The sequence below is a fragment of the Triticum aestivum genome, chromosome 1A (assembly GCF_018294505.1).
Source record: "Triticum aestivum cultivar Chinese Spring chromosome 1A, IWGSC CS RefSeq v2.1, whole genome shotgun sequence".
Lineage (NCBI taxonomy): Eukaryota > Viridiplantae > Streptophyta > Magnoliopsida > Poales > Poaceae > Triticum > Triticum aestivum.
The window spans coordinates 12,023,672-12,038,191 of NC_057794.1; the positions used below are offsets into that span (position 1 = coordinate 12,023,672).

The 14,520-nt window shown below is 42.3% G+C and overlaps 1 long non-coding RNA gene across 1 annotated transcript; it reads right to left on the reverse strand.

Annotated features, from left to right (window-relative positions):
• Positions 1-8,623: 8,623 nt before the first annotated feature.
• LOC123069890 (uncharacterized) lies at positions 8,624-9,934 on the reverse strand. Its single transcript, XR_006433192.1, has 2 exons — positions 9,664-9,934; positions 8,624-9,575 (listed from the first exon to the last, which is right to left on the reverse strand). It is a non-coding gene; the product is annotated as an uncharacterized lncRNA (long non-coding RNA).
• Between the last annotated feature and the right edge of the window lie 4,586 nt (positions 9,935-14,520).

Here is a 14,520-nt window from a genome sequence, read left to right on the forward strand (position 1 = left end):
CCTCTGGGCCTATTGGGCTTGCGGGCCTGCATCCTGGCCGAACAACAGGTTGGGTTTCTAGTCGTATGCAGGCCGCCGTGGCCCGGTAGGTGGGTTTTTAGTTGTTTTTTTGCTGTATTTAGAGTTTCTTTGTGAATATTTTTGATAATTTTTAGAAACTTTTAGTTAGTGCCGGTAGTTTTAAATTTGAATAGTTTAAATTTTGAATTATTTGAAATTTGTGTGAATCACTAGTTTGTGAATAACTTAACTTTAAAAATACATTTTTCAGTGATTCTTTTTTATTATGTTTAATATTAGTGTGTTTTATCATTATATTCAATTTGGTAATGCTTAGGTTATTTAAAAAATGAAATGCTTTTTTAGCTGAAAACATCAGTAAAGGCATGGAAGAATTTGTTTGCACATAAAATTTCTTCGCGTTTCCAATGCCAAAACACATAACTACCCTAACTATTATAGAGATTCCCTCCTGGGTGTGAAACACAGAAGAAAGTGATGATAGTGAAGCCGATCACATCCCAGATCTTTGAGTGTGAAACTTTTTCTTCGCGTGTGTCCCTTTGCGCCGTAACCATGGAAAATCTTCATCATTTAACGGGATGCTCGGGTCAATATTCACTGTGAATGGAGCAATGTCATCAAACTTTTCATAAACTCCTGACATGTCTGTCTTGTCATCCACTCCCACGATGTTTCTCTTCCCAGAAAGAACTATGTGCCACTTTGGCTCATCGTACGATGCATTCGCTTCCTTATCTTTTCTTTTTCTCGGCTTGGTAGACATGTCCTTCACATAGAGAACATGTGTGACATCATTGGCTAGGACGAATGGTTCGTCTGCATACGCAAGATTGTTGAGATCCACTGTTGTCATTCCGTACTGCGGGTCTTCCGTTACCCCGCCTCGTGTCATATTGACCCATTTGCACCGAAACAAAGGGACCTTCAAACCACGCCGATAGTCAAGTTCCCATATGTCCTGTATATAACCATAATATGTTTCTTTTCCCGTCTTGGTTTCTGCATCAAAGCGGACACCACTGTTTTGGTTGGTTCTCTTCTTATCTTGGGCGATCGTGTAAAATGTATTACCATTTATCTCATACCCTTTGAAAGTCATTATATTCGAAGATGGTAACTCGGACAGCAAGTACAGGTCATCTTCAATAGAGGCATCATGCATGGTGCGTGTCTGCAACCAGCTGGCGAAACTCCTGGTTAGTTCACGTGTAATCCAGTCATCAGACCGCTCCGGGTGTTTGGAGCATAGCAAATTCTTGTGTTCATCCATATACGGAGCCACCAAGGCGGAATTCTGTAGAACTATGTAGTGTGCTTCAGTGAGAGAATGTCCGTCCATACATATTATTTGTTCCCCTCCAAGCATGCCTTTTCCATCCAGTCTGCCCTTATGCCGTGATTCAGGAACACCAATCGGCTTAAGGTCAGGAATAAAGTCAATACAAAACTCAATGACCTCCTCATTTTCATGCCCTTGGAGATGCTTCCTTCTGGCCTAGCACGGTTATGAACATATTTCTTTAAGACTCCCATGAACCTCTCAAAGGGGAACATATTGTGTAGAAATACAAGACCCAAAACGTTAATCTCTTCGCATAGGTGAACTAGGACGTGCGTCATGGTGTTGAAGAAGGATGGTGGGAACACCAACTCGAAACTGACAAGAGATTGCACCAAATCATTCTCTAACATTGGTATGATTTCTGGATCGATTACCTTCTGAGAGATTGCATTGAGGAATGCACATAGCTTCACAATGGCTAATCGAACATTTTCCGGTAGAAGCCCCCTCAATGCAATCGGAAGCAGTTGCCTCATAATCACGTGGCAGTCATGAGACTTTAGGTTTTGGAACTTTTTCTCTGCCATGTTTATTATTCCCTTTATATTCGACGAGAAGCCAGACGGTGCCTTAATACTAAGCAGGCATTCAAAGAAGATTTCCTTCTCTTCTTTGGTAAGAGCGTAGCTTGCATGACCCTGATGTATGTCGTCTTTTCCGTGCATACATTGCTGGTCCTCCCGTGCCTCAGGTGTATCTTTTGTCTTCCCATACACGCCCAAGAAGCCAAGCAGGGTCACACAAAGATTCTTCGTCACGTGCATCACGTTGATTACGGAGCGGACCTCTAGGTCTTTGCAATAGGTCAGGACCCAAAATATAGATTTCTTCTTCCACATGGGTGCGCGTCCGTCAGCGTCATTCGGAACAGGTTGTCCACCAGGACCCTTTCCAAAGACCACCTTCAATTCCTTGACCATATCATGTACATCAGCACCAGTACGGTGGCGAGGCTTCGTCCGGTGATCCGCCTCACCTTTGAAATGCTTGCCTTTCTTTCTTACGGGATGCCTGCTGGAAAGAAATTGACGATGTCCCAGGTACACGTTCTTCTTACAATTAGCCAAATATATACTATCGGTATCGTCCAAACAGTGCGTGCATGCACGATATCCCTTGCTTGTCTGTCCTGAAAGGTTACTAAGAGCAGACCAATCATTGATGGTCACGAACAGCAACGCCTTTAGGTCAAATTCTTCCCCCATATGCTCATCCCACGCACGTACACCTGTTCCATTCCACAGTTGTAAGAGTTCTTCAACTAATGGCCTTAGGTACACATCAATGTCGTTGCCGGGTTGCTTAGGGCCTTGGATGAGCACTGACATCATAGTGAACTTTCGATTCATGCACAATCAAGGAGGAAGGTTATACAAACATAGAGTCACAGGCCAGGTGCTATCTTTGCTGCTCTGCTCCCCAAAAGGATTAATGCCATCTGCGCTTAGACCAAACCATACGTTCCTTGCGTCATCTGCAAACTCCTTCCCGTACTTTCTTTCGATTTTTCTCCACTGCGACCCGTCAACGGGTACTCTCAACTTTCCGTCTTTCTTACGGTCTGCTCTGTGCCATCGCATCGCCTTGGCATGCTCTTTGTTTTGGAACAAACGTTTCAACCGTGGTATTATAGGAGCATACCATATCACCTTGGCAAGAATCTTCTTCCTGGGGCGCTCGCCCTCGACATCACCAGGGTCATCGCGGCTGATCTTATAGCGCAATGCACTGCATACCGGGCAAGCGTTCAAATCCTCGTACTCACCGCGGTAGAGGATGCAATCATTAGGGCATGCATATATCTTTTGCACCTCTAACCCTAGAGGGCAGACAGCCTTCTTTGCTTCGTATGTATTCTCGGGCAATTCATTGTCCTTTGGAAGCATATTCTTTATCATTACCAACAACTTTCCAAATCCCTTGTCAGATACACCATTCTCTGCCTTCCATTGCAGCAATTCCAGTGTGGTGCCCAGCTTTTTCTTATCACCTACGCAATTCGCGTACAACAATTTTTTTGTGATCCTCTAACATGCGCTGCAACTTCTTCTTCTCCAAATCACTTGCGAAGTTTCTCTTTGCATCGGCAATGGCCTGACCTAGATCATCAACGGGCTCATATGATGCCTCTTCTTCAGCTTCTTCCCACATTGCCGGCTCAGCTTCTTCCCGCATTACCAGCTCAGCTTCTTCCCCCATTGTTGTATCATCGTATTCAGGAAACCCATGGCCAGGATAGCTGTCGTCGTCCTCTTCTTCTTCATTGTCTTCCATCATAACCCGTCTTTCTTCGTGCTTGGTCCAAACATTATAGTGGGGCATGAAACCGGACTCAAACAGGTGGACGTGAATGGTTCTTGACGTAGAGTAATTGTGACCATTCTTACAGCCAGCACATGGACAAGGCATAAAACCATCCGCCCGCTTGTTTGCCTCAGCCGCAAGCAGAAAAGTATGCATGTCATTAATGAACTCGGGAGAGCATCGGTCATCGTACATCCATTGCCGGCTCATCTTCAATACACAACACCGAAAACAACAAATTAATACAATACATAAACTTCATACAACACTTTAATGCAACAAACAAATAACTCTCTAACTAAAGAATTTAAATGCAACAACAAATGCGATCAAGATCGCAACTAAGGTAACAATTGATCCAACAGCATAATAATACCAAGCCTCACTATGAATGGCATATTTTCTAATGTTCCTAATCTTCAAGCGCATTTTCTCCATCTTAATCTGTGATCATCAACGACATCGGCAACATGCAACTCCAATTCCATCTTCTCCCCCTCAGTTCTTTTCAATTTTTCTTTCAAATCCTCGTTTTCTCTTTCAACTAAATTTAACCTCTCGACAATAGGGTCGGTTGGAATTTCCGGTTCAACTACCTCCTACATACAAATATCTATGTCAGCTTGATGGGCATAATTTGTCATAAACACGAAATGCAACAAATAGTTTTAAAAGAGAATATACCACATCCGAATCATAACAAGGACGAGGGCCGACGGGGACGGATATTAAAACCATGGCACTATGTATAACAAACAACATATGGGTAAGATAATTATATGAGTAACTATATATCCAAATCACACAAACATCAATTTTTTATATAAAATTTCATGAACAAGAGGATCACCACAATGTGGTGCCGGTGACGGGACGGTGCGGGCGATTGACGGTGGTTAGGACAGAGATTTAGAAGGCACTAAGTAAACCACACCTACATATGCAAACTAAGTGTTATTTTGACCTCAATTTGCATATAAATCAAATACTACCACATATAATTCCTCCCAAATTACTAAAACCCACAATTAATCACTATATAAACCAATGCAAGAGCTAATCTAGCAATGAGAGATGAAAGGACAAAGCTGCTAACCTTTGTGATCATTTGAATGGATGGTGGCCTGCAAATCTTGACAAACTTTGGGCAAAATTTGTGATGAACTCGAGAGGAAGAAGGGAAGAACAGAGGAGAGGGAGAGGGGAAAGGGGGAAGAACAGAGTGCAGGTGGACGAAGGGTTTATATAGGACGACCTTTAGTACCGATTAGTGCCACGAACCGGTACTAAATGTGCTGGAGAGGCCCCACTCTGACAACATCCTGCCACCACTTTCTTTAGTACCGGTTCGTGGCACGAACCGGTCCTAAAGGTTCGCCACGAACCGGTACTAAAGAGCTCCTCCCGCCTAGCCGTTGGAACCGGCACTGATGGACACATTAGTGCCGGTTCTGTTACAAACCGGGACTAATGTGTCGCACATTTGACCCTTTTTCTACTAGTGACTCTTTTCTTGAAAAAGGTTTTCGAAAGTTGTCAAAATCCAGTTGACAAAGGAAAAAATATATTAAGGAAAATAGAAAATAGTCATATGCGTAGGAATGTATATTCAAAAATTTGCATCGCATATGTGAGAACTGTTTGTGTAAAACATATTGATGTAACAAAAGTTAATATACTTTTCTAAGGAAAATGTGCATTTTAAGAAAGCTGCTCATACATGTATGAATATATTTTTATAACCATGCGATAAACATTCAGTTATAGAAAGAAGTAAAAAATGAAAACATAAATCAATAGAAAGTAAAAAAATGTTTGATTTAAAAGAAAAATTAAAAGAAAAGAATTGTGAAGAGGCTCGGCCCAAGCCAAAATGAGCTTGGGATGAAAATTAAAAAAAATGAAAGCATACTCACGGATTATGAAATTTTATGGTGCAACCGTTGACAATTTTTCTAGGTGCTTGCAAAATTTCATCATGAAAGAACATTCATGGAAGTCATGGGAAAAATAAAAAAATTTAGCAATCCAAAATGATTTTGAAAATAGAACGTTTGGAGCATCCATTTTTTTTGTGCCATGACTACCAGGAGTGTTCTTTCATGAGTGAAATTTTGTGAGCATCTAGAAAATTTGTCAATATTTGTCACAAAAATTGTCAATATCTGAATTTGGTGAAACCAATTATTTGAATTTAGTGAAATATGTTTTTCATACACATGGCAGTTTTTTGGGTGTGAAATACGGGAAACTTTTTATTTTAGGATTTTGAAACTAGTCACGTAAAGCATATGATACTAATTATTTCAAACCTTTTTTTAAATGAGTGAAATCTATTTTACGAAACAAGTGAAATTGTTTTTCGAATTGAGTCAAAGCAATTTTTTGAAATATTTGAAATCAGTTTTTTGCTCTGAGTGAAATAAATATCTAAATGAATGAAATCGGGTTTTGGCACTGACTGGAAGCCATTTAGAACTGAATAGGAAAATGAGTGAAATATTTTTTCTCCACTTAGTAATTTCTTTTGAAGTGAGTGAAATCATTTTTTAACATAATGAAATGAGATTTTTCAAATGAGTGAAATCAATTTGATGAAATTAGTGTACCAGTTCTGTGAAACGAATGAAATATGTGTTTTCAAATATGTCTTTAAGTTGAGTTAAATTAGATTTTTTTTTAACACAAGAGTAACTTGTTTTCTGAAACAAGTGATTTTTTTTTTGGTAAATGAGATATCTGTTTCAGAATAAGTGAAATCAACGTGTCAAAATAGTGAATTTAGTTTCTTCAAATGACTACAATCACCTTTTTGAAATGTGCAAAACCAGTTCTTTGAAATGACTTAAATATGTGTTTTGATACAAGTGAAATTAGTGTTTTAAAATGAATAAATTAGTTTCCCAATATGAATTAAATCTATTTTAGAATAAGCGAAATCTGTATTTTGGAATGACTCAAATTTGTTTTCTTAATTATGAAATCAGTTTTTTAGAGAAAGTGAAACGAGATTTTTGAAATGAGTTAAATCCGTTTTTTAAATGCCAAAGCGAATGAACTGTAAAATTTAAACTACGCACAATATATTGAATATTGGTCCTGTTTTAAAGATCTTGTCTGTTGGAATTCAAATATCTTAAAAGATTTAAAAATAAAAATATATTATTTCGAAGATATCAATCATTTAGTAGCTAACAAGAAAGTAAAATGTTACTACTGTAAGTTGAGTACTCTGGGATTACACATGCATGACTAAATGGAAAGGTTGTGTGGGCATATTCACGTATTGGTCAGCTGGAGTCAGACTAGTATTGAGATGTATTTTAGCGCGAAAAGATTTCTTAGTTTATTAGTTAAATGACAGTGTGCATCGTGATGTTGACATGGACGGCGGATGCTTCACCGGTACATACCAGTTCCGGTAAATTTACTTTTTCGTGATGCAAAGGCCAGCATATATCCTCCTTTTCTTAAACAATCCACTCTCTTTTAAAGCAGAAATTTCATACAATAAAAAAGAAACCAACCCATAGAAGGCAACTCCAAACGGAATAGAAATTACTAGCGTGTAGTGCGCGGCGGCACGCCGCGCCATACTGATTGTTGTGCGACGATTTTCCTTTTGAAGTTCTTAAAACTTTGTTTAGTACTTGGTTGATAACATAGTCATTCACACATATAGATAAGGTTCATTGAGTCAACACAGGCAGAGTGCAACGTTTCTACTTTCCACTTAGATTTGAGATCCTCGGGTAAGTTTGTTTCTTTGATACAGTGGTAGAGAACTGGCACCGCGCTTTATTTGCATGTTTCAGTGAAGTTTTGTATATATTGAGAAAAGGCTCATGTGTTGGTTATCCATTTATTGGTTTCTTCAGGAATGCGATTCTTGCCTACAGGTGTACATGCAAACATAGATTGATGACTATAAGTAGGGTCTGTTGGTAACTTGGTAATGCATAACTCATCGCCCATAGTAAGCCTACACACTTATAAGCCAATTACACCATCGTCGCCGGTTGGGGTGCGGAGAGGGGAGATGGAGAGGCGGCGCGCTGGCGCCTAGGATAAGGAGTGAGGAATCGATCGGGAGTGGTGGCTAGGGTAGGAGGGGATTGCTGGAGGCTACGTACTGTGAAGAAAGAAGGGCACATACATGAGCAAAGACTTGAGATGTTGGGTTGTGCGTGGGCCGGGCTTTTACGCAGGCATTTGTCCATGTGCATCTAATCTGTCTGATCGATTACTTTGGTTAACTAAAGTACAAGACCGGAATTCCTAAATTAATTTTGGTTCTTACAAAGTGCAGACTGAACTAAGAATTGGAATTTTCGGATTCGGTCTTTTCGAATTCGGTCCCGGTTTTTTCTGTTCGGTAGTTGGGTGCTAGGTTAATATGCCCATCCCTACATGCATGTATAGCCACTCAATAAAAACAGAACAGTTTTTCAAACCATGCAAGCAGTCACTGTTCACGTAACATGCAATTAACTGAGATCTGCTATATATATCACCCATCAATATACGTGCTGGGATTTCATCAATTATTAGTCCAAGGCTATTAACTCTACTCTCTTCGGACAGTAGGTTTGTAAGGAGAAATAGCAATAAACCAATGAAAAAATAGGAGCTTCGCAGAAGTATCGATTTAGTGCCTGTTCGGTTTCTCTCCGCTCCCGCGACTCAGATCCCGGAGCGGAGCAGGCTGTTGCAGCTTTTTATGGAGCAGCTCAAACCGAGCTCTGCAGCTCCGTGGAGAACGGAGTGGAGAGATTCCAAACGGGGCCTTACTCTTAGAAAAAATAACGTTGTATTCTTTTACATTCAGAAATTAGCTGCTCTGAATACACATACCAAGTGTTCAACATGCAACTGCTTACATAGACTGAGAATACACATATACTGCATACCACACAACCACAACCATGCATGAGTGTTGTCAACACCCGGATCAGTAGCAACCGTCACCAGTCCTCATTGGCCATAAATAAAATATAGAAAAAATTCTGCATAGTCCACCCATTGTTGCATGCACACTTGTCATTTTTTTGCTAAACCAACCCACCAATTAATGATGAGAATCCTCATACAGATGCATCCCTACAAATACTAAATCAAACTTAAACGAAAGGAAGTCACTAACACCAATTGTCATGCAACCAGCCAATATGAGAAAAGAAACACAGGTCAAGAAACCATTAGTCAGTGGGAATCAAATCAAAGCATATGCAGTCATTAATTGACTCTCAAGAGGACTCGCATGCAGATGAATGAGGCGAGACAAATAGTAGGTCCTAAGTTAAAAACGTGCAAGATTATGAAGTTGTCCTGTCAGTTCATGTTTACATATCCGCAAGAAGTTTTGTGCGTAAGAAAGTTTTCAGTAAGTAGTTTTCAGTAACCTGAAGAGAGTCTTGTGCTTTGAGAGCTTATCTTCTGAAGGCGAGAAACAATCACCGAACGCCGTCGCTGCACCAGAGACGGAAGTAATCCCGCCGTCGAGAGGACAACGAAAGGGGGGCGTCGCCAAACCTGTGCTGATTGGGAGAACTTGTGCTGGAGAAATAACGTATGTAACACATCGCTGACCAAGACGCTTGATCTGTAGCCGGCGAGGAAAAAATAGCAGCTTCACACTGCTTCTATTTGTGCTTCCACCTTCCCACGTTGGCATTCTGTATGGCGATCGGTGACTTTGCTAGCTCTTGCACTATTCATGCTTCCGTATCAAGCACCGGTTGCAGGTCTGTTCATTCAGATCAAGGGCCAGCTAGCATTTGACTCCCGTAGTCCGCAGGAAAAGGGCGTGGTGGAGAGGGTGACTTGCTGCTGGGAGGATCTAGCGAGAGCACGAAAGAAGAGGCGCCCGCTCCTGATGCGTACATGCTGCCGCTACCTGCGGTGACTGCAAGGATAGAGAAAAATTGAAAGATGAGTAGGAAAGAAGCAGTGCGGGGAAGGGAGCCATCGACCTTATTAGCGAGGGAACGCACCAGCGACCGAAGGCGGCGCCGGTTCGTCTTGATGGCGGCGGCACGCCCGCGCTGGAGGATCACGACGCTGCGGAGTCGCGCGGGCCCATGACCTGCGAGCGGCCTATGATAGAACCCTAGGCACTCCACGGTGCCGTCGGCGGCGCTTCATCAGACACCAACAGGGCAGAGCTCACATTGTGTTCGACGGAAGGGGTGTCAGGAGTGAAGGAGCAGGGATGATGGCGCATCCGAGATGGAAGACGCACACGGAGTGACGCATTTTTATAGGGCCAAACAACGACCAAGCAGTGGAACTGGATTTCACGGGATCCTTCCAGAGAGACCAGGCGAAATATCTAGCCGGTCTAGAGAAAAACACAACATATGTCCAAACTGCTTACCCCATAATCTCATTGACCTATACGTGTCCATCATGGAAATAAGCAGTCAATGACCCATGGACAGACGTGGCCACATGCATGGATCAAGCAGTGGCACGTGGAACAAGAGCAATCCACACACCTCTAGACTGGACACGTGAAATCAAAAGTGCAAACCGCACAGTAAATCAAAGTTTTTTAAAGAATGGAAGAACCTTCCCGAAGAGTGCAGCACACACCCGTCGATAAACAAGAGCTCATAACGTGGCAACGGCAACACCAAACGAAACATGCCCCACGACCTGACCAAGCAAAAAATGAGATCCATCAAACTCTAGGAAGCCATCCTGCACACGCGTCACTCAATCAATAATGGTAAAAAAAATTCCAAAAAAACCAGGTAAAAGGAACCCTTACGGGCCTAGTATTCTTAGTATGACCATGTCCTTAGGGAAATTCAAGCCACCTTCCTCCTCCACGCGCCTGTTGTTGTGATCCATGCTCGATGACATGACCGGAACTGCTCACCACCTATGGAGCTAGCAAGACTATATATTGGCAGCTACGAAGTCATCGAGCTATGAATCACAAGATCGACACTTCGTGTCGGAGAAGAGGCCAATGATGACCGATGGCATGATGTAGGCGATCCCTACGTCCGTATATAGGGAAGAAGCATCCCACTACCTGGATGTCACGACCTAGATGCCCAATGCGCCTGCTTAGATCTGAGAAATGTATAGGGCACACTCAGACACTACATCCCAGATCCAACACCAACAACAAAGAGAGGTACCATACCAGATGGAAATCTGAATGAATCTTATTCACCGCCGTCATTGCATATGCTGGAGCCAAAGATTTGGACCACCAAAAAGTCCGTATTTAGACAAACCTAGAATACTAGATGCATGTGGAACAAAATCCGGTGGTTCCCATTCCTCCCACTGTCACAAGAACATTCAACGTGTGGGTGAGGGAACCCTAGTGATGACGGTGGCTGGGGCCTCTCTCTCTCTCTCTCTCTCTCTCTCTCTCTCTCTCTCTCTCTCTCTCTCTCTCTCTCTCTCTCTCTCTGACGACCATATCTGATTATGGTACATAATACACCTCTTGTGCATTAATAATTTCACCATCTATATGTTAGTAGTAAGCATGCATCACTTTTAGAAAATCATGGCTTGTAAGGAGGAATCGGCTTACATCCAGCGTCTGCAATATGCCATAAATCAAATAGACCGGACCAAATTGATGCCATAACATAGTCTGCATCTACAAGATAATCAATGGTTATTGTTCGCATAATATGCGAGTACATGGCATGTGTTTTAGAGTTAAATATTAGCATCTAGCCTCTTCACTCCGAACATATGTAAACAACGTTTCACATACATGTCTTACATTGGACGAAGACGATCCAATAGGAGGCTGATGCGTTGAATCGGGTTGTACAACCACCGGATCTATCACAAGACGACCATGAGGGGCAAGAATGTTATGGACCAAATGATGATAGTGGGGTCAAGGAGGAGGGGGGGTGGGGGTTGTCTGAAGAAATCGAAACCAGCGTCGAAATCTCCACGAGATGAAGCCCATGGGATCTGTGACAATGGAGGACCAGGACCACTAACATGGGCTGTTGGTGCCACTCCCATCTGCTCGTGAGCGACAAGCTAGAGTGACCAGTGACCTTGCCATCATGTTAGTCGCATGGGCTTCGCGTACGACTGTCTATTGGAAACCACAATTCTAGAAGGAAGCGACAGGCTGGGGTAGCACAAGGGGTTTTCAGCATGAGGCATTTTTGTCTATAGGCAATGGGAAGGAATGGGAATAATGCTCCTGCTTTAAGCAATCATAACTTTGGCTAGAACATGCTTCGCATTGTCTCGGACCACACTGTGGGGCGTAGGGTATTCTTAAAAAGCCACGATGCTATATTTTGTTTAGAACAAAATGCAGTTCTATCTTTGCTGTTTTTATTGAGAAAAACTCTAATGTTTATTGTCAGATATCACACACACACACACACACACACACACACACACACACACACACACAAGTAGACCATGTCTTCGACCCCGGATCTACTTGGCATTGAGCCACATCCAAGTAGACCATGTCTCGGACCCCTGATCTACTTGGCATTGAGCCACTGATGTCTACTACACAACTTATTCTTATAGACTCGTGTTGGGCCTCCAAGCTCGGAGTTTTGCAGTATAGCAGCAAAAAAAATTGAAGTGGATGATCTAAGGTTTATCAATCCGTAGGAGATGTAGAATGAAGATGGTATCTCTCAAACAACCAATACAATGGTAAGTTGTATAAATGCACTAGTTCAGCGACGTGATAGTGATACAAGTGTAGTATGGATAGTAGATGTAGGTTTTGTAATTTGAAAATATAAAAAAAAACAAGGTAGCATGTCACAAAAGTGAGCACAAACGATATTGCAATGCTTGAAAACAAGGCCTACCTTCACTAGTGCAGTCTCTCAACAGTGCTAACATACACTGGTGGAAAAAGAGCCTTTGGTCGGGGTTCGCAACTGTCATTAGTCGCGGTTGCGCAACCGCGACCGAACGGGCGCGACTAAAGACCCCCCCCCTTTAGTCGCGGTTGCTTAAGAACCGCGACTAAAGGCCCGTCCACGTGGGCGCCAGGTGGCCGTCGGGGCGGAGGACCTTTAGTCGCGGTTCTTCTGGCCAACCGCGACTAAAGGCCGCCGCAGGTTTAGGGTTTTAGCCCCCCCCTAAACCTGTTTTCTGTTTAATTTGTATTGTTTTATTTCTTTTGTGCTTTATTTTAATTTTGAAGGAGTTTCATATATTCTACGGTACTACATACATGCATATGAATGTACAATTTCAAATAAATTTGAAATTAGAACCAAAAAGAATTCAAGAGGAATATACAATATATATTCAATATCATCGGATGACCATATACAATTTTGAACAAGTTTCCATACATGATTTAATGCATATAAAGTTCTACGTCCTCGTAATAGTGTTCTCCTTTAGGATGGAGGACTTCCCTGCTGAACCATCCAGCTAGTTCCTCTTGAAGTGGTCGGAAGCGAGCTTCTGGACTAAGCATCCACCGGAGGTTATTCCTCTGAGCATTGGTATCACTCGGAATCCGCTCAGAGGTGTATCTCCGGATCATCTCACAGACATAGTATCCACATAGATTGGTCTCCGGTGGCTGAATATCCCCAGCATTCTTAGCCTTTAACATTTTGAATTCTAGCTCTTTTTTGAATTCACCGACCTTTGTATCTACGAACCGTCTCCAAACCCTACGAGGCAAAGAAATTAAATGAACAAGAGAGTTATTAATTAGTTACTTGATATTAGGAAATGAACGAAATAGGCCGATCGATATAGAGCGCAAATGAATGAAAATAATTACTTCTGCAGCATTCTTCTCATGCCGCCCCAAAGCTTTGGATCCATATTCATAGAGTCGTGGACGAGACATTCTGAGGTGTTAACTTTAATTACTAGCAGAATCCAGTGGAACCTGCGGACACGATACATGCACAGTACGTCATGCATAACTCATCGATTAGCCGGCCACATACCATGCATGGAGTAAACAAAAGAGAATGTGCTCAAGACAGAAACACTCACTCAAAATGGTAAGGAAATAGAATATCACTTTTGAGTTCCTGCTTTGTAAGAAACTGCCACAGGTCTGCCTCCACGTCGGCGGGGTAACGCTCCAACACATGTCCATTAACGATGTGTGGGTCAATGAACCCAACATCATGGATGTTCCTTACTCTGCATTCCTTAATCTTCATTCTGCATGTATAATAGCGGACACAACAATATAGTTAGGACATATATATAGTGCAGGCAATATGAACGAGATGGGGTAGAAATTAATAAATCACTTACAGAACATAGCAACTGATGATAGATTTATCGAGCTCGCGCAGATTGAAAAGCTGGAACAATTCACTCAGTTCAATTTGTACATAGTAATGTTTGAAGTGATGCTCATGTCTAACTTCCGCATAAATATATTCTTTGGCGTTTTTATTTTTTATGTAACCCTTGTACCATTTCAGCAGACCTTTCATTTGTGGAGGTAGATCCTTTTCCTGCGCAGGCTCGACGAGAGGCCCATTCTTGACATATGTAATTACTACCTCCTTCACTGGCGCCTCATCAAGGCCTAACAGTTCACGAAGAGTAATACCTAAGTTGGCCGCTTGTTCTCTGGCACTCGTTACAGTCAATCCCTGTGCTGCCGCAGCTTGTATGATCTCGGGGGCATCCGGACAGAAGGCTTCCACTATAAGCGGGGCAATCGATTGTTTACTTTGTTCCCCGAGCTGGGCAACTTGTTTCCCCCTTTTTTTACTTTCGGCCTTCTCCCGCTCTTTGTTCTCCTTGAACATGAGTGCCTGCCTGCGAAGTTCACGTGCATAGTCGTTAGGCAGATTCTTCGCGGCTTGGGACGGTGTGCTCAAAAATGACTT